Genomic DNA, 19,270 nt, shown 5'->3' with positions numbered 1-19,270 from the left:
CTGTGTAATCATGAGAACAAGCAGCCAGTGTATTTTTAAAACACTGCTTTTTCCTGCCTGCCTTTTTTCAATGGAACCAGCAGAGGGAAGTAGAAGACCTCTCTTTTGATGGGAAAGGTTTGCTTAAACAGCAAAGGCTGGGTACTGCAAATATATATTCCCCCTTATGTCTGGCTTAGAGGGTCTGTTTAAGAAACTGGAGCTACTTGCTTGTTGATGCCATCACTCCTTTTGTCATTTTTTAAAAACAAAGATTTTGATAATTCATGAAAATAAGATGATGTATATTGATGATTGATTGGATATTTAATTTCTATATCACTTAATATATTAAAAATATCTCTATATCACTTTTTTTTAATCTCTCAAGCGGTGTACAAAAAAACTGAAGCAACAACAGACAACTTAAAATACTACAAAAATACACAGTTACATATAAAAATGTTACATTAATTCAAAGTTTGTGGTTGTTGTTTAGTTGTGTCCGACTCTTTGTGACCAGAGCACGCCAGGCACTCCTCTCTTCCACTGCCTCCCACAGTTTGGTCAAACTCATGTTAGTAGCTTCAAGAACACTGTCCAATCATCTCGTCCTCTGTTGTCCCCTTTTCCTTGTGCCCTCAGTCTTGCCCAACATCAGGGTCTTTTACAGGCAGTCTTATAAAAATCAATATCAATTCATTTTCCTTCTGACACACCCTCTCTCTCAGCCTCTGGGTTCTCACGCAGGGTTCAAACAAACTCTCAGCACACCCACAAAAGTCTCACAACAAGAAGAATTCCTGGAAACAGCAGACATCACCCTAACCTGCCACTTGCTTTTTATGAGCAGGCCCAAGGTGCATGGTACTTCCTCAGGCTGCCCACGGCTGGGTTCTACTCAGCTGCACTCTCCATACCCAGCTCCAGGTACTGCAGGTTTGATGAGTTTCCCAGGGGGTCCAAAGGAGGGGGAAAGGGCCCCCCTCCACTCACAGCTCTTTCTTCACTCTGTTCTCTCCTTCTCCAAGCAAACCTTAGAAATGTATTGCTTGCTCAGTTCAATTTCCATCTATTGCAGAGTTGGACCTGTGACCCTTCAGAAGTTGTTGGACTCCAACTCCCATCAGCTCCAGCCAGCACAGCCACTAATCAGGGGTAGTAGGCATGGTAGTTCAGCATCTGGAGGGCCGTGCATTCTCCTCCTAAATCTAGACTTGCCATTCGTGCATCCTAGAAAGATCAGTGCAGTGCCTCCAAGAAGGTTTACAAAGGCAAAAGAGTGATTGTCTTGTTTAACCACCCAAATGATCAGATATTTAAAGAGTGGCTGCCTTTAAAGAGTGAATTTAGGTTGCATTTGGTTACCATGGCTAATAACCATTTCTTAATTTGCCTAATCCTTTAAAAAATCAAATTCTTATCAAATTCTCAGTTTGTTGCCCCCCCCACAAAAACAAACAAACAGATAACACAAGCCCACATGCAACGATATCAGAGTCCTAAAGAATGTTTGCATGTTGATTATTTTGCAGGTGGGGGGGGATAACCCAATAACAGCCGTGCTGGGTCAGTCCTCTGGCCCATCTAGTGCAGCCTCCTGTTCTTACAGTGCCCAACCAGCTGCCTGTGAAGTCCACAAGCAAGACTTGAGTGCAATGCCACTCTCTCCAGCTGTGTTTCCCAGCAGGTGGTGTGCAGAAACATAATGCCTCCAACATGGGGGTGCAACATAGCCACCAGGGTTATTAACCATGGAAACCCCATGAATTTGTCTAACCATCTTTTAAAGCCATCCAAGTTGTTGGTCATCACTACTGCTCAGGGGAAACTCCATAGCTTAAGAAGGTCTACTTTTTCCTGAACCTTCCAACATTCAGCTTCATTAGATGGACCCGAGTTCAAGTAGCAGAGGGAGAAAAGCTTTTCTCTACCCATTTTCTCCATGCATATTTTGGGCAACTCTTATTATGCATACTCTTACGTGCCTTTTCTCTAAACTTTAAAAGCCCCCAAAGGTTGTAACATTTCCTTCTTAGCAAAGTTTCTCCATGCCCTTGGTTGCCCTTTTCTTGCTCTACAACAGGCATCCCCAAACTTCGGCCCTCCAGATGTTTTGGACTACAGTTCCCATCATCCCTGACCACTGGTCCTCTTAGCTAGGGATCATGGGAGTTGTAGGCCAAAACATCTGGAGGGCCGCAGTTTGGGGATGCCTGCTCTACAATGTCTTTTCAGGGGTGAGGCAAGCAAAGCTCTGCATGGTATTCCAAGTGTGACCACATAATAGTTTTGTATAATGGCAGTATTATATTGGCAGGTTTATCTTCCATTCCTTTCCTAATGATCCCTAGCATGGAATTTGCCTTCTTCAGAGCCACTGCACACTATTCATTCAGCTATCCACTGCAACCCCCAGGTCTTGTTCCTGGTCACTCACTGCTAGTTCAAACCCTTGTGAAATCAAGATTTTTTAAATGGTAATAATTTATTACTTGTACTTTGCCATCCTGTACTCTGGGCAGCTTCCAACAGAATAATAATAATAAAAAAACACAACGAAACACCAGTTACAGGTAGGTAGCCGTGTTGGTCTGAGTCGAAGCAGTAGCACCTTAAAGACCAACTAAGTTTTTATTTTGGTATGAGCTTTCGTGTGCATGGTATCTGACAAAGTGTGCATGCACACGAAAGCTCATACCAAAATAAAAATCAAACACCAGACATTAAAAACTTCCCAATACAGGGCTGCCTTCAGATGTCTACGGAAAGATGCATAATTGCTTCTCTCTTTCACATCTGATGAGAGGTTTTGTGGGGGGAGTCTACTATACCAAACCTTGGAGAACTGCTAGTCAGTGTAAGCAATACTGAGCTAACTGTGAACCAATGGTCTGACTTGGTATAAGACAGCTCCCTGTGTTCCTTTGGAGCAGTTGGGTTTTCACCCTATGAAGCCCTGCACTCCCCATCGCCTCCTTGATTTGTAAATTTCTCAGTAACTTCTATTTAGCTTTCACGAAGACTACAATAAGAACTAGCAGTGATGCATTTTCAGAGTTGCGAACAGCATGTTGCATGTCTTTGGGGAACTCCTCTATACCTGCGCATCTATACTGATTTAGTATGACTCTTCTAATAAAGAAGAGCAGAAGGTCATGCTGGAGCCTGTTGGGCCGCTAACATACCCTCCAGGGAGTTAAAAGGGCTCAGCTGACGCTTGAAATTGGTTACAGATTGTCCCAATAGGCCTTTTCCTTTATTTGAATGGTAATGACAGGATAGCATGCTTTGAAAAGAGACTTGCTTCCGATACATGGAAAACCACTGACCTCCCTTGTCTTTTTTTTTTTTAACCAAACACACAAGTACTTGGCCAACATGAAGACATCAGGCAGCACTTTCTGCGGGCTCCAGTTGAAATATTGGAAACACCACATTTTAGGAGCAATTTTAGCTACATTGCAAATACATCACGAAACAGATTTCTATCAGATGCCTTCCAGATCTGCAACTGAGGCTGACCCTCAGTTTCCTCCAGGGGACCATAAAATTCTGCATGTGCATTGGTAGCCAAAAGCATTGCAAGAGGTTCTTATTTGGGCTGATTTAATAGTCTGAAGGTGCTTCCAGGCCATTGCAATTTCTGGGTGGAACTCAATCACACATTGGCAAATTCAGGTTGCGTAGTTATAGTTGGTCGGAAGGCCTTGCTCAGCAAGCCCACTTTCCCCAAAGACCTGACTTTTTGTGATGAGGAAAGTGATGGAAAAATGCATCGGGAAGTGTGGGATAACACTCGCTTTGGTGCAACAGCATCCAATCTCCCTGCAAACAAATCAAGGTGGATGCTCAGGAAACAAATAGGATGGTATATATCTAGCACAATTGGCAAGTGAACTTCCCTCCACCTCCTCATGTCCCAGTAAACCTAATCTGGGTTGTACCCCCAAATTTGGAGGTACAGATTTGGAGAGGGCATGGGGTGGGGGAGGAGAGGAGAGGGAATGAAACTCAATTGCACAAGCAGAAATCTTTGAGCACAAGCAGATCTCTTTAATTGGATGCTGCCCAGTGTCTGGAAGCATTCTGAGCTACAGACCAGGTAGCCTTTTCTGTGAACTTGGATAGGCCATTGTCTGCCAGGGCTCATCCACACTCACCTTTGGCCACACTCACCTTCCGATAGGAAATGCTCTGAGGGGGCAGGGACCCCAAAAATGGGGGGAGGGTTGGAGGAGGGTCAGTTAGGGGAGGGGAGTGAGAAATATCCCTATTTTCATCTGAGGAATGTTGGAGGGTATTGTTAAGTTAGGTCAACAGATTGAGCAGGCACACAGAATACAAGTTCCGTCTTTCCCAATATGTCAAGACAAACTGTATTTCTTTTCTACATTTGAATCTACATACCTAAAGCTTCAGGACACGGGTGGCGCTGTGGGTTAAACCACAGAGCCTAGGGCTTGCTGATCAGAAGGTTGGCAGTTCGAATCCCTGTGACAGGGTGAGCTCCCGTTACTCGGTCCCAGCTCCTGCCAACCTAGCAGTTCGAAAGCACGTCAAAGTGCAAGTAGATAAATAGGTACTGCTACAGCGGGAAGGTAAACAGCGTTTCCGTGTGCTGCCAGAAGTGGCTTAGTCATGCTGGCCACATGACCTGGAAGCTCCCTTGGCCAATAACATGAGATGAGCGCTGCAACAGCAGAGTCGGTCACAACTGGACCTAATGGTCAGGTGTTCCTTTACCTTTACCTTACCTAAAGCTTCACTTTGGCTCAGTCAGTAGAGCGTGAGACTCTTAATCTCAGGGCCATGGGTTTGAGCCCCACATTGGGCAAAAGATTCCTGCATTGGAAGGGGTTGGACCAGGTGACCCTCAATTGTTGGATTCTAGGATACACAAATTTTGTACGAAACTCTGTCCTCTTATTTTTGTGATGTGCATCCTCTTTTGGGGTGGGATGTCTGCTTGAGAACTGCCACAGTCATGGAGAGAAACTGCCCCTTTCTTTCCCAGGCCAGACTACTGGTCGCCACCAGTGCTGTAAGTCTCCTGAGCTAGAGAACCCACTCCCAAGAATTTAATTAGTTTTCGTTTATTTTATTTAAACCATATCTTGGCTTTCGGAGTAAAAGTTCCAGGGCAGCTGACGACAAAAAATTGGAAGCCATCCAATCAAAACATGACACCAGTGCTACCATAAAACAGCAATAAAAGCAGAGACAGCAAAGATAAGCATCAAAGCAGAAAGATCCCAAAAGTAATAAAAGCAGGGAAAAGGGGAAGAGAGAAAGCATCATTAAGAATAGAAAAGTTGTAGCAGCACATCAGGCCTTTGATTCAAAGTTTGGCATGCTGCTGTTGCTTCTCATCGTCGTCATAAGAAATGTGGCCTACCCACTTTATCCTCCTTGCAAGGTAGGTTAGACTGAGTGAGAGCGATTAGTCCTGATGCAGAGTATTATGGGTTTTGGAGTTGGATCTCCTGGCTCCCAGCCTGACACTTGAACCAGGACAGGGAACCCTTTCCATTTGGGGCAACCATTTGGGGCTCTGAGGGCACCATGCCAGAAGTTGGGTGGGGCCTGAGACAAAAAGTGGGTGGAGCAACAAATATGAATTTTTACCTTTGTGAAAATTCTGCACTCCCCTCTCTAAATTTCCATTTGGGCAAACAAGAAGCGTGGTCAAAGTTCAACAGTTCATTCCAGCCAGGCAGAAACACCCAAGCAGAGTTGGTGAAGAAGACCTTGGGACCTTGTGAGAGAAAGTGTGGCCTGGGAGAACCCAAAGGGCCAGAAAGACAGGCAGTTTGCATGTTGTCCCCTGGCCTGACCTCCTCCACCCCAGTTTTAACTCTCTTGCCCCTCCTCCCCATACTTGATGTGACAATGTCTGTCATTGTGGGAAGGCAGGGTACACAACCAGTCTTCATTTTCCTTTAGGGTAAGACACTTTTTGTTGTTGCCACTGTTGTTTAATTCCCCTTCCCAGCAGGTTCAGGTGCCTAACAGCGAATTTAGATTTTGTCCAGTGTACAAACTTGGTTTCTATCAAGATGGTCATGGTAGCATTTGACTCATGGCATGTGTATATTATTCTCTCCCCAGCCCCTTGTGTTTCAGTCTTTGCAACTATAATAAAGTGCCCGCCGTGTGGTTTGAAGCTCACGGCAAGCACAGACCTTTCCATCAGGAGTGCTGTAAATTAGTTCCAGTCTGCAGGAGAACACTGGAACTAATTGATGTGACCTGGAAGTTGGCAAAGAAAGAAAGAAATGAAGAAGAACAATAAAGAAGTCCATAGCAGTGAAATCAACCTTTCCCTTCAATAACTTGATGCATGTATAATCTTTTCAGGTTGTAAATAGATGAGGCCTCCTACTCTGTCCCAAGATTAAGGACCTGGCTTCCCTTATCGAAGTGATAATGGCTTTGTTTTTCAGTTGATTTGTACAGCAGGTGCCTTTAAAATAAAATAAAAAACACCAGAAGGTGGGGCAGTGGTGCAGGGAAGGTGGGGTGGGGAGGATGGGGAAAGGAGGAGACACTAAAGAAAGCAAAGGCAAATATCAGGCGCACATACCCGCTTCCTGTATCAGTCTCTGATTATCCAGTTACATTTTCCTTTGGATCTTTTTACTTATCAGATGTAAATCCCGTCAGTTAAAAGAAGGCTGAGGAATGTGCAAAGGTGAACACATAACCATAAATCTAAATTGGAGAGCGGGAGCTTAAAAACACACACTACCAAGTACTACGGTAATTTCACTTTGCATTCCTTGTTGACAGCTCCCCCCCCCCCCCGTAACCTGGGGGTGTAATTTATTTATTCAAAATATCAGATAGGATTTGCATCTGAATTTCTTCTATTCATAGTCTCAGTGGCATCACATTCTTGCACACAGAAGACCCCAGGTTCAATGCCTGGCATCTCCAGGTAATGCTGGAGAAGTTGTCTTTTTTATATCCTGGAGAGCTGCTTCCAGTCACTGGAGACAATATTGAGCTAGATGAGCCAGTGGTCTGACTTGAAATAAAGCAGCTTCCTATGTTCTGATTTAAACTAGCCTGTTGTTCAGAATCGCAGAATTGTAGAGTTGGGTCTGCGTGGGTTGTCTAGTCCAGAGGTTTTCAACCTTTTCGAATCCACGGCTCCCTTGACCAGCTATGTTCTTTCTGTGGCACCCCTGTGGGGCTCAGGAGCCCAGTTATGTCACCCTTTGCTTGCAGAGCTGGCAGCCTCTCACCCTTTTTCAAACACCCTCCCTTGTAGAGTGTCCCCTCAGCCTCCTCTCTTCCCCCACTCCTTGGGAGTCCTCTGAGCAGCCACAGCTGACACCCCTAGTCTCTGAGCTAACCCCCCCCTTTCCCCAAAGAGAGGTGCCTCCCCACACTGCCCCATAGGGATCTGGGAAGCACCCGCTGGCCAGCCCCAGAGCCAAGCTCTTGCAAGGCAGAGACACAGGAGGGCATCAGAGGACGGAGGGAAAGAAAGAGGGACAGAGGCCAGTGTTGCCTGTGACACCCCTGACCATCCTTCAAGGCACCTCAGGGTGCTGTAGCACACTGGTTGAAAACCACTGGTCTAGTCCAACCCCCTTCAATGCAGGGTCCTTTTGCCTAAGGTTGGGCTTGAACTCCCGACACTGAGATTAAGACTCTCATGCTCTATCACGAGGGGTAGAATCTTAGGGCTCATCCACACTTCCACCTGCCCCCACTGCTTGCCCCCAGGAAAACCCGCTGTTTGGGAACCCATGGAAATGTTGGAAGTGTTGAATTAGGCATGGGTGTGTGTGTGGCATTTTTTATTTATTTTGCAAACAACTGTGCCAAAAAAAAGCTCAGCAGCTTTTGTGTCCAGATGTTCACTTTTTTGAAATATACTATCCCCCAAACTTACAAATAGTTACCCAGTTAAATGACCTGGTTGAAAAATAAAACCATCATGGGCACCACCATCCAATGTTATTTTGAAGCTTGGATAGCATTCCAGTTGCTGCTGGACCACAGCTCCTATCATCCCTGATCAGCGAACATGTTGCCTGGGGCTAATGGGAAGTGAAGTCTTACAGCATTTGAAGTAACTTAGCTTGGAGTACAGGCTCTCTGCCCCCAATGACTTGCTATTCTTCAAATAATGAATGAGTGTGTCTGCTTCAAGGGACCATGGACAGAAAAAAAGTAACATTTCGCTAAAAATGTTATAGAAACGCTGGCTCCACTTTAGCTCCAGAGATATTTGACACCAGCATATAATTATAGGTATAGCAGCCATTTCAAGTTAGTTTCCCCAAAAGATGTAGGATCTTGGAATCTTGGCTCTTCCTTCCTTCGTTTCTTGCTGCTAAAATTGGTGCCTCTTCATCCTAAATTGCCCTTTATTGTTCTCTTTCCTAGTTATAAAACCATTGAAAGCACCTCCCATGTTTATACAGATGTTTAATATCAAAGTCCATCATCGACTTGAGTGTGGTTTCCAGTCACTAGCGTGCTTCATAGAAAAATGTAGTAGGTACTGGCTGTGTACCCTTGGCAGAAAATAAGACAAAGTAAAAGACACATATCCTGAACCAAGAACTTAAGCCAAATGCCCCTTTGAGAAAAACTGAATTGTATGCAGAGGTGGAATAAGGGGACGTGATCTTTGAGGCTGAATTATGGCTATGAGTTTGGTTTTGCATTGTAAAGATGCATAACAAGATCTGCTTGAAAACCTTGGCAGTCATTGCTAGTCAGTGTAGGCCACTGTTGGGGAGCCTCCAATCGATTGGCCAAATTTGGTGTACCAAGGATTTAAATGTGACCAAGACCATTTTCCTCAAACTGTGCCTACACATGCCTCATTCCTGACATCATATACGATGTCAGGTATCTATGTATGGAGACAGAGGGTGGATCTAGACACAGGTTAAAAATGCTATAAATAAGTCAGAAATTAAATCTTTACAATGAAAGGGGGGAGCCTATGTAAAAATCCATATAAACTCCTTTTTGCTCTCTGGCGCCATCTGGTGTTGGATGTCTATATCATATTCAAAATGTATTATTGCGACGAATGTAGCTGAGTCAAGAGATACATCCACCGATGAGAAACTGGGAGCCTTAACGTGTACTGCTGATTGTACATTGGTATGAGAAAGCAATCTTCAGCTTGTGGGCAGTAGAGCCAAAGTCTGCTGGGTTGGCTGTGCAGACGATGCCTGCAGAAAGATGCCTTTGACTTACCTGAACATCAGCTGAAGCTTGCTTACAGTATAGCTGAAGTCTCAGGTGCTTTAAAGTGCCATGCAAATCCCCTGACTACCTTGCAGTGCCTCTGAGACTACATATTTGCCATAACTGCATTGTTTCTGAGGCTTTCAGGCAAATTGCTTATAGCACTACTTCTTTATTTTAGAAAGCTACATCAGAGACTACCATGTTTCCTAAAGATTTTTAAACACATACCTTTGGATTGTTTAATTTGGGAGAGCCATAATTTGTAGCCAATTCAATGGCTATATGATCCCGGATTCAAAAAAATGCTGAAACCTGCTGACGTTTAACATCGCCAAGGCTTTAATTGATTCATTGCATGGTATAGATATTTGTATGTCATTACATGCTGCAGAAAGCCTTTGAACTGATTCTATATCCTTGTTGCAGAAGCTGTTGTATATATCAGTATATATATGTTACGTGACAGTATATTATGGTAAGCCTGCCTGACAGACACACCAGGGGTGGAGAGATCCTAGGAGGCAGCTGGTAAATATATTTAACTGGTGGGGTAGTTAGTCACACTTCTGGAGTTTTAATTGAATTACCTTTGACAGTGAACAGCAAACCTAGTGGGCGATCTCCTAAATTAAACTGACGAATGGGTTCCCCCAAAATCAATTAGCATAGAAAGCTGGGGGCATGAACACATCCTGTTGCTTAGCGGGGACTCGAAGCAGACTTAGAATGACAGCAGCAAATGTGAGACCGAGTGAAAACAAGCATCTCCTAGCTCTGCTGACCTCTGCTCCCAAACATGAAAGAAAAACAGGAGCTCAACAGGAGCTGAAAAACTAGAACGGGAAGTCATTCGAGATCCGCTCTGGCTGAGATAATACAGGATGCTTCGAAAGAGCTTGATTAATGCTGAGCAGTATATTAAAGAAAAGATCCGGCAAAAGTATGGAAGCTGGTTTGAAGTGCCATGTCCAACATATAAACATTCACATCTGCTCCGTTTTTTAATTTAGAGATGAGCAGGTAAGAACGTTCGTCCTTCTGATGCCTTCAGTTCATGGGATTGGAGGAATCCTTGATGACCAAGGGCAACATTCAACAGATTAGAGTGGGCAGGAGGGAGAACTCAGGCTAAGCTGCATATATGAATCATGTGATGGGCTGTTTTCACAATATGCACCATTTGCATGAGAATGTAGGAAGAGCCCTGCGGGATGAAGTAGGCCAAAGAACCATCTAGTCCAGTATCTTTTTTTTCTCACAATGGCCAAGTAGATGCCCGTTGCAAGCCTGCAAGCAGGACCTGAGCATACCAACACTTGGAAGACTAGGATAAGACAATGTAAACTGGTATAAAATTAAGCAGCATGTTAGTACAAATTTAATCTAAGAACATATTTTTAAATTCAATTTTGCTTAATACACCAATTTTCCTGAATACAATGCATTTTTGTATGCAATTTTCATTAATATATGCATTTTGTATGCACGGATTACCCAAGTATGTGCATTTTATGCAAAATCTGGATAAGTGCAAGTTTCAAAGATTTGCTGTATCTTGGTTTGTGCATTGTTTCAGTATGTGCAAGCTGAGTTGGTTTGCCTATAAATGCAAACTGAGGGGAGGGGAGATATTATTATTTTATACTACTCTAATAATTGTTGAATTTTACTTTTTGATGTAGGTTGCTTATTTTAAAGTTATGTTTTATTATCACATTTTTGTATTGCATTAGATTGTTATAAGATGTACATTTTTTGTTGCTTCAACTTGTAAACTGCCTTGAGTATTGTACGATAGAAAGACGGTATACAAATTAAAAAATGAAATGAAATGAGTCAAATGTCTTCCTAATCCCATTATCCATCACCCAATAAGAGATAAAGCCCTTCCTTATTGGGATTGGAAGATATTTGATGATTGGACTCCACATAGTCCAAGACCAAGTGATCTGGTTTTCTACTGAGGGAATGGCATACTCACAAATAAGGTATTTCTGTAGCTAAAGATTACTACCCCCACACACTCCAGATAATGTACAGTTTCATCCCAGAATGTCTGGACTTCCTGACATCCTTAGAATGGGGTTGGCTGGGGGTGGGGTGCCTTCCTTTTACTCCAGAGGCTGTTTGGTTGAATGTCCGTGAGTGACAACAATATGTGACAACTGAAAATCTGCTGGAACTGGTGAGGGTAGATTCAAGAAAATGGGGAAGGTGTAAAAGAGGGATTGAACTTGAGTACACACAGAAACCCTTTATTGCAAGGTCCATTTGTAAATCTATATTTTGCAAAAAGGAAAGAAAAAAATGTGCTTATCACTAGGTCTATCTGGGTTGGGTTCCCCCCCCCCCAGCATCCCGAGCAAGGAAGAACACATTTTCAGAGCTGAACAATAAATTTTAATTCTATGCTCTTTCAAAGATCATGATTACACCCTACAGCCCTGGCCTTGTGAGGATTACATCACTTTGTTTGCACAGCAAGGGCACACTGGGGAAAATCAACCTGTGCGAGGGTTTTATGAAGATGGGAAGCACTGTTATCTCCAATCTTCCACTGATCGCTAGATTGTACTGCCTAGCATTTGGCTGGATTGAAAGAACATTCTGAACCACTGGAACTGGGGAAGATTCTCCAACAGGAATAAGCAAGAAATTTGATCCAAGGTGAACATGCCTAATTCACAATGCCTGAAACAATGTACGAACCAAAATACAGTCATACTTCAAATCTTGCACTTTCCCCCTGAATTTTGCAAGGCAGTTCTCCAGGTATGTAATGTGCTCAGAACTGCACATACTGGGGGGAAGTGTGCATATAAATGCCTATCATCAGGGCCATCTTAAGCATATCTGGCACCCTGGCGCCGTGGTGCGAAGATCTCTCCGGCGCCCCCCCCCCGCCCCGTTTCCCAGCGCGGCTGTCTGGCGGGTGCAGCAGTGTGGCACCCCCCCTGGCAGCCTGGCAGCCTGGCGCCCTGCGCCACCCAGCCTTGCCTTAGAGCTGGCCCTGCCTATCATTGTGAAAACGACATACAAAAAACGCATTATATTCGGGAAAATTGCTTCGAAATACTGTACATTAGGCAACGTTGTGTTAAAAATGTGTAAACTAGGAGAAATCTGCACTCATTTTCTGATTGCTATTCATGGTGACTGATAATAATAATACTGTAATCAGAAACTGATGTAAAAATGTGGGGAACTTAATTTAAGATTGGAAAAATGATAGGGCTACTATACGTCTGAGTGGAAATCGGGAAAATGTCAGCAAAAATCCGGACGTATGGCAACCCATGTCAGCAGCCCATGCCGTTCTCTCCCCTCCCCCCCCCAAAAAAATTGGCCAAAATGTTCAACAATTTTTCTGTCTGGATTTTCAGTGTTTGAAATATGACAACCCTAAAAAATTAAAACAGAGAGAAATAAAAATTGATATACTCAATCATCCCTATTCTCCGGTGATGATTTCAAGGACAGGGCAGTTGCATATAGGAGAAGATAACTGGACTACAGGATGTTATGGGTGTTTAAAAAATAATTGAATAAGGCCTGGAAATGGACCAGAAACCATGGCAAATGACAAAGCACTGGTGCAATGTGGTAAGTATTTACCATTCGCCATTGGTAAACGAATTGCCCTTCTTTGGACCAACTGAATTTTCCAGGCGATTTACAAATGGGCTCATATGCCAGCTATTTCTGATCATTCACACCACCATCACAATAAATTAAAGTTATTTGTATTGATGTCTTCCTATGCCTTGCATGTCCAAACAATGTGGCTGAAACTGAAATGTGGAAGACCTTTATTTTCAGGTAGGTGTTGGTCTGACGCAGTATAAATATATTTTAAAAAATTGTCCAGTAGGACCTTAGAGATCAACTACGGTAAGTTTGTTTTTGGTATGAACTTTCATGTGCATGCACTCTTCTTCAGACGAAAGCTCATACCAAGAACAAACTTAGTTGGTCTCTAAGGTGCTACTGGACAATTTATTATTATTATTGTTGTTGTTGTTGTTGTTGTTTAGTCATTTAGTCGTGTCCGACTCTTCGTGACCCCATGGACGACAGCACGCCAGGCACTTCTGTCTTGCACTGCCTCCCGCAGTTTGGTCAAACTCATGTTCGTAGCCTCGAGAACACTGTCCAACCATCTTGTCCTCTGACGTCCCCTTCTCCTAGTGCCCTCAATCTTTCCCAACATCAGGGTCTTTTCCAAGGATTCTTCTCTTCTCATGAGGTGGCCAAAGTATTGGAGCCTCAGCTTCACGATCTGTCCTTCCAGGGAGCACTCAGGGCTGATTTCCTTAAGAATGGATAGGTTTGATCTTCTTGCAGTCCATGGGACTCTCAAGAGTCTCCTCCAGCACCACAATTCAAAAGCATCAATTCTTCGGCGATCAGCCTTCTTTATGGTCCAGCTCTCACTTCCATATTATTATTATTATTAGACCTTTATATTGTGAGGGGTTAGTGGTCTACAGCAATAGTTCCTCTCATGTCCAGACTTTTTCTATTTAAGGGGTCTAGGACCCTTTAATTAGCCAATTTCTTATACAGTGGTACCTCGGTTTAAGAACAGTCCAGCTTAAGAATGATTCGGTTTACAAACTCCACAAAACCAGAAATAGTGTCCCGGTTTGAGAACTTTACCTCAGTCTAAGAACAGAATCCGAACGGTGGAAGGGCACCAGCGGCGGGAGGCCTCATTAGGGAGAGCATGCCTTGGTTTAAGAACAGTTTCGGGTTAAGAACGGACTTTCGCAAAAGATTAAGTTCATAAACCGAGGTACCACTGTACAGTATTGTGTTTGGACACCTGCTGATAAAATGGCTAATGTGCTATCTCTTGTGTAGTCACGAGCAGCTCTTGGAAGTGCTTCAAGGTGAGCCACCTGTTAAAGGAGCACTGGTGTCTAATCCAATAGCCTCCAAGAAAGCTTATATTTATTTATTTCACAAAATTTAGACACCACTTGCTTATAAAAAGAACCTCAAAGCAGTTTACAAAAAGATAAAACAATAAAATAAAATAAAAATCCAATGCACAGCCTTAGTTCCTGGAAACTAAAGGGATTTAAGATGTCTGCATTTTGCTTTTGTTTTGCTCCTTGTTTAGCTTTCTCATCCCGTCTTTAAAATAAATTTGTTTTCAAAATATGGAAAGTAGCAGGGTCATCAAGAAGGCTGGTGACATTCCAAAGGCCTGAGTAAGCAAAAGGGGTTTACTTTGCCCCTAAATGAGGCCAAAATCGGTGACAGCAAAATATAATTCAAGAGGGAGTTCTGTATTGCAGCTACTGGCATAGTATCAATGGTTTGGGTTGTTAATGGGGAGCCATAGACAATATTGGGAGCCATAATTGCATAATGGCTAGCATGTTGGACTAGGACCTCGCATACCAGGATTTAAATCCTCTCTCAACCATGAAACTCACTAGGTGACTTTAGGCCAGTCACAACTCCTTCCTAACAGCTGCTAAATTATTGGTATAAATCATCAGGCAACAATGACAGAGTAATTAGGCCAGTTTATCCTGTTTATCTAAAGCAGGAGTGGGGGATCTTTTTCAGCTTGAAGATGTCACATCCCCACCAGTAGTGGGTGGGAGATCAAAGGAAAAGTGGGCAAATAAATGAGTATAATTTCACCTTTCTACAGTCTCTAAGAACACCCACACACCTGTATCCATCATTGTCAGTATTAGCATTCAAGGACCCATTCCAGCCAAGTCAGGATATGAAGCAAGACTAACTAGAGGTATGGCCTGTGCAAAGGGTGTGTGGCCTGTGAGGAGGTGTGTCCTGAGGAAAGACCCTAGCTCCAGAGAAAGAGGCTTGAAGTTCCCTAACAATGGAATATTAATATTTTTCCAGGAAATTTTAAAAGAATTTACACATTGGTTGTGTGTTTCTGTGTCTATTTTGATTCCTAACTTTCACCAGGTTGTTGACAATGCTTGGCCTCTTTACAGTGAGGAACAGTTTGAGAATCAATTTTTAAAAACCCGCTGCTATTTTGGTCTCTTGCAAGAAATGGAACCAAGGTGTATTATGGGATGGAATCCCAGGATTCAATGGGAACCCTTTTTATGGACCCTTTTTATGGTGGACTCTTGAAATATGTGGTGTACCACGGCTGGAATAATTTCCGTGATCCACTCAGTACAGCCCTGTTGCACTTCAAATGGAGACATTCCTTTGGCATTTTGTGCAGTGGCTGCAAGCCGGTCTCATGGCAGAGGAATTATCCCAGCCGTTGTGATCTAATGCCAAAGTCTTTGTAACAGAATTACTCACAGCCATACATTTGGGGTAGGGAGGTTGTAAGTGGGCACATAATAAGCTGGTTTGGATGTTCGCAGGAATTCATAAAATAAACAGCACCCTCGTGTAAGAAATGAGAACTTACACATTTCATCCGGTTGTGGTGACATTTGCCATAAGATAGATTAATTACAGGGTTCCCCCCTTTTCAATTTTGTACTAAGCAACCATTTGATGGAATACATAAGTATGTGCATACAAATATCTGACAGTTTCTTTGAGTCTTTGTTTGCTCAGCATAACAAAATTTATATACAGTAACGATGTGCAATCATGGGCTCATTTTAATGGAAAAGTATTCAGGACAGAAATTGTTGCTTGAATGTAAGGGATAGATCTCATGCACAGCAATGCACTGTGCACCCACGAGGAACTCCCTGCTGAACAGGTGTTTGGCACTGCTCTGCAAATGCTACTGATGTCCTAGATTCAACAAACCCTGAAAATACATCATGTGGACTTACATCAGGGGTAGCAACCTAAGGCCCGTGGGCCGGATGCGGCCCAATCGCCTTCTCAATCTGGCCCGCGGACGGTCCGGGAATCAGTATGTTTTTTACATGAGTAGAATGTGTCCTTTTATTTAAAATGCAGCTCTGGGTTAGGGACCCAGGTGGCGCTGTGGTTAAACCACTGAACCTAGGGCTTGCTGATCAGAAGGTCGGCGGTTCAAATCCCTGTGATGGGGTGAGCTCCCGTTGCTTGGTCCCAGCTCCTGCCAACCTAGCAGTTCGAAAGCACGTCAAAATGCAAGTAGATAAATAGGAACGGGAAGGTAAACGGCGTTTCCATGTGCTGCTCTGGTTTGCCAGAAGTGGCTTTGTCATGCTGGCCACATGACCTGGAGGCTATACGCCGGCTCCCTCAGCCAATAATGCGAGATGAGCATGCAACCCCAGAGTCAGTCATGACTGGACCTAATGGTCAGGGGTCCCTTTACCTTTACCTATCTCTGGGTTATTTGTGGGGCATAGAAATTCGTTCATTTCCCTCCCCCCCCGCCCAAATATAGTCCAGCCCACCACATGATTGTGGTGGAGTGTGGTGGAGTCTCCTTCTTTGGAGGTCTTTAAGCAGAGGCTTGACAGGCATATGTCAAGAATGCTTTGATGGTGTTTGCTGCTTGGCAGGGGGTTGGACTGGATGGCCCTTGTGGTCTCTTCCAACTCTATGATTCTATGATTCTATGATCTGAGGGATGGAGGACCAGCCCACGGCTGAAAAAGTTTGCTGACCGCTGACTTGCATTATCTGAGCTGACTGGGGATATAATCTGTTCAGCAAAGAGGTGAGATTGGAGGCAAATACTCCACCTATTGGTGCCTTCCAACAATGCCATGTAGCCCTTGGAAAGTTGCCTGTGAGCAGTGCTTTTTTTCTTTAAAAAAATATGTTCAGGGTTACTCTCATTTTCCTACTCATATTGAGACAATGCCCCTCAATGAGGCCAAACTTAGATTCACAAAATGTTTAGGGGTATGTGTACCCTTGCTTCCCCCCATAAAAAAGCACTGCCTGTGAGTATCTGTGGCCCTCAGGCCAGGGCCGGCCCAAGACATTTTTGTACCTCAGGAGAACCATATAATGGCACTCCACACACACACCGAGGATGAAGGGGTGAGTGGAAATCTACATCAGGAACATGGGGATGGGGAATCAAATCAACCTTACTTGACAGCTGAAGTGGGAAGCAAATACCGTCACAAGGAGAAAAGGGACCCACTCCATCATGCTGGATGGGTGCAGAGCCCAGGAAACCCCCGAGGGCAGCCCCCGCTATTTCCTCCCTAGGGGTGGAAATATCTTCCTTCCTAGTCACCAAGAAGCCCCTGTGGAGGTTGCATTGGGTGGGAGCTGCCAAGGAGGTAGCAGATCCATTCTCCGAGAAGGGCACAGCAGCAGGGGGTGTGTTGCTTGGAGACCAGATCTGCTGCCCCTGTGGATCCTGCTGCCTCACTTTGCTTCATGGGTGGGCCAGTCCTGACTCAGGTGGAAAAAGGTTCCCCACACCTGACCTAGCAGTTCAATCCAAGATTCTAGTATTATAAGGAAGGGATAAGCTCCTCATGCACACACCATCTAGGTATATGGCAGCAGCACTGTTGTCTAGAGTAAAGGCACAGCATTGCCCCAAACTACTGGCCAGTCCTGAGCACATAAGTGTATCTGGATCTGCTCCCATCACTAAAACTAAGACAAAAGCTGGTCTATATTAGGGTTGTTCACAGCTCTCCCAGATATGCCACATAGCCCCAGTCTGTGGCTCCCAGATCGGGCCGATCCACTCACAGGGGACAACCCACCCTAGACCCCAAAGCAATTTTGGAGCTGAGAAAACCCTCAGTTCAACCTATGGTTGGGTTGGGAAGACAGGAAAGGAATATGTATACTATGTCTTCTTCTCCCTAAACTCTAATCTGAGAGCAAGGCAGGTTCAGTCTTGTGGGATACTGCTCTGGTTTACAGTGCTGGGAAGCTGCTTGTGAAGAATGGAATCCTCTCACTTACCAGCTGGTAAGTGGGAGAATACGATCCATTCCTGTGCTTCACAAGTGGCTTTCCCTACACACAGTGAAGCTGTGATGGATTCCTCCTGCTTACCAGCTGGTAAGGAGGAGAATTCCATCTTGTGTGATACTGTTTCAGGGGGTGGGAAGATTGAAAGGCCTGAGGGGAAGCAGGAGAAAAGCACCCACCCATTCCTACCGTCTGCCATGAATATACCGTCTGCAGCTCCTCTTGATCATTGTTTCTTATTTTTCTTTCCTGCCCACGCCTGCTGCTGCGCTTTCCTATGCCCCACAACCCTGACAGACCCAGATCACTCTGGGTCATCCAACCCAACCTGCAGTGATCCAGGGCTATCTCAACTTGACTCAACCAACACATGGACTCCCTTGAATTAGCCTGATTAAGTTCAGGGCTCAGGACTTGGCTGCAATCCATTGCACATCCCTTCCATGTATACTAGAATGATGTGCCCATCAAAAACACAAGTGAGGACCTGGATCTAACTTGTGCCATTTTAATTAAACAATGTGGATACTGAATGACATGGGAGTCTCCGGACTGAGCCACTGATAAGTGTGTGTGTGTGTGTGTGTGTGTCTTCCCCCCACCCCCCACTCCCCATCACCCCTTTAATTCTTAAAGCTCCACTTCTAATTGTGTAACATTCTGATGAACCATGTCAGGCTGAAATCCAGGATTCAGAGGCATGTTCAATCAGTCCGAAGAATGCTCTGCTGTCTCGTTTATTTCCAAAATAATGATAGATGACAAGTTCGCAAGAAAGGATAGCCAAATCCCGGGGTCTGCAGAACAGATGACTGTTGCACAGGGAAATGCAGGGCTGCCGCAGAGTGATGATTGACGGCCAGGGTCAGAATGTGGAATGCATTTGTAGGACGCTGTCAAATCATAGGGAGCTGCTGACAGCTTATTCTACAGTTCACTTCCTTTGCGCACTGTTGAGATTTATGCTGCAGTTCTGGAGGTGCTAATTAAACTCTGCTTTGCAGATGACTCATTTGAATTGTGTGGCAAATTTATCTACCTGACTGTCTGTCTGTCATCTACCACTTTTACAATCAGTCTTTATTTAATAGCCCTGTAGGATTTAGTGCAGGGCTGTAACTTTTGTTGTTGTTTTTTTAAAAAAAAATATTATAATAGGGATTAAGGAGAAATCCTATTCCATATGCATTTAAAGGTGAATCTGTTAACTTCACAC

The sequence above is a fragment of the Zootoca vivipara genome, chromosome Z (genome assembly GCF_963506605.1).
Source record: "Zootoca vivipara chromosome Z, rZooViv1.1, whole genome shotgun sequence".
Classification (NCBI taxonomy): domain Eukaryota; kingdom Metazoa; phylum Chordata; class Lepidosauria; order Squamata; family Lacertidae; genus Zootoca; species Zootoca vivipara.
The sequence above is the reverse complement of the archived record's forward strand: the minus strand, read 5'-3'. Positions refer to the sequence as shown.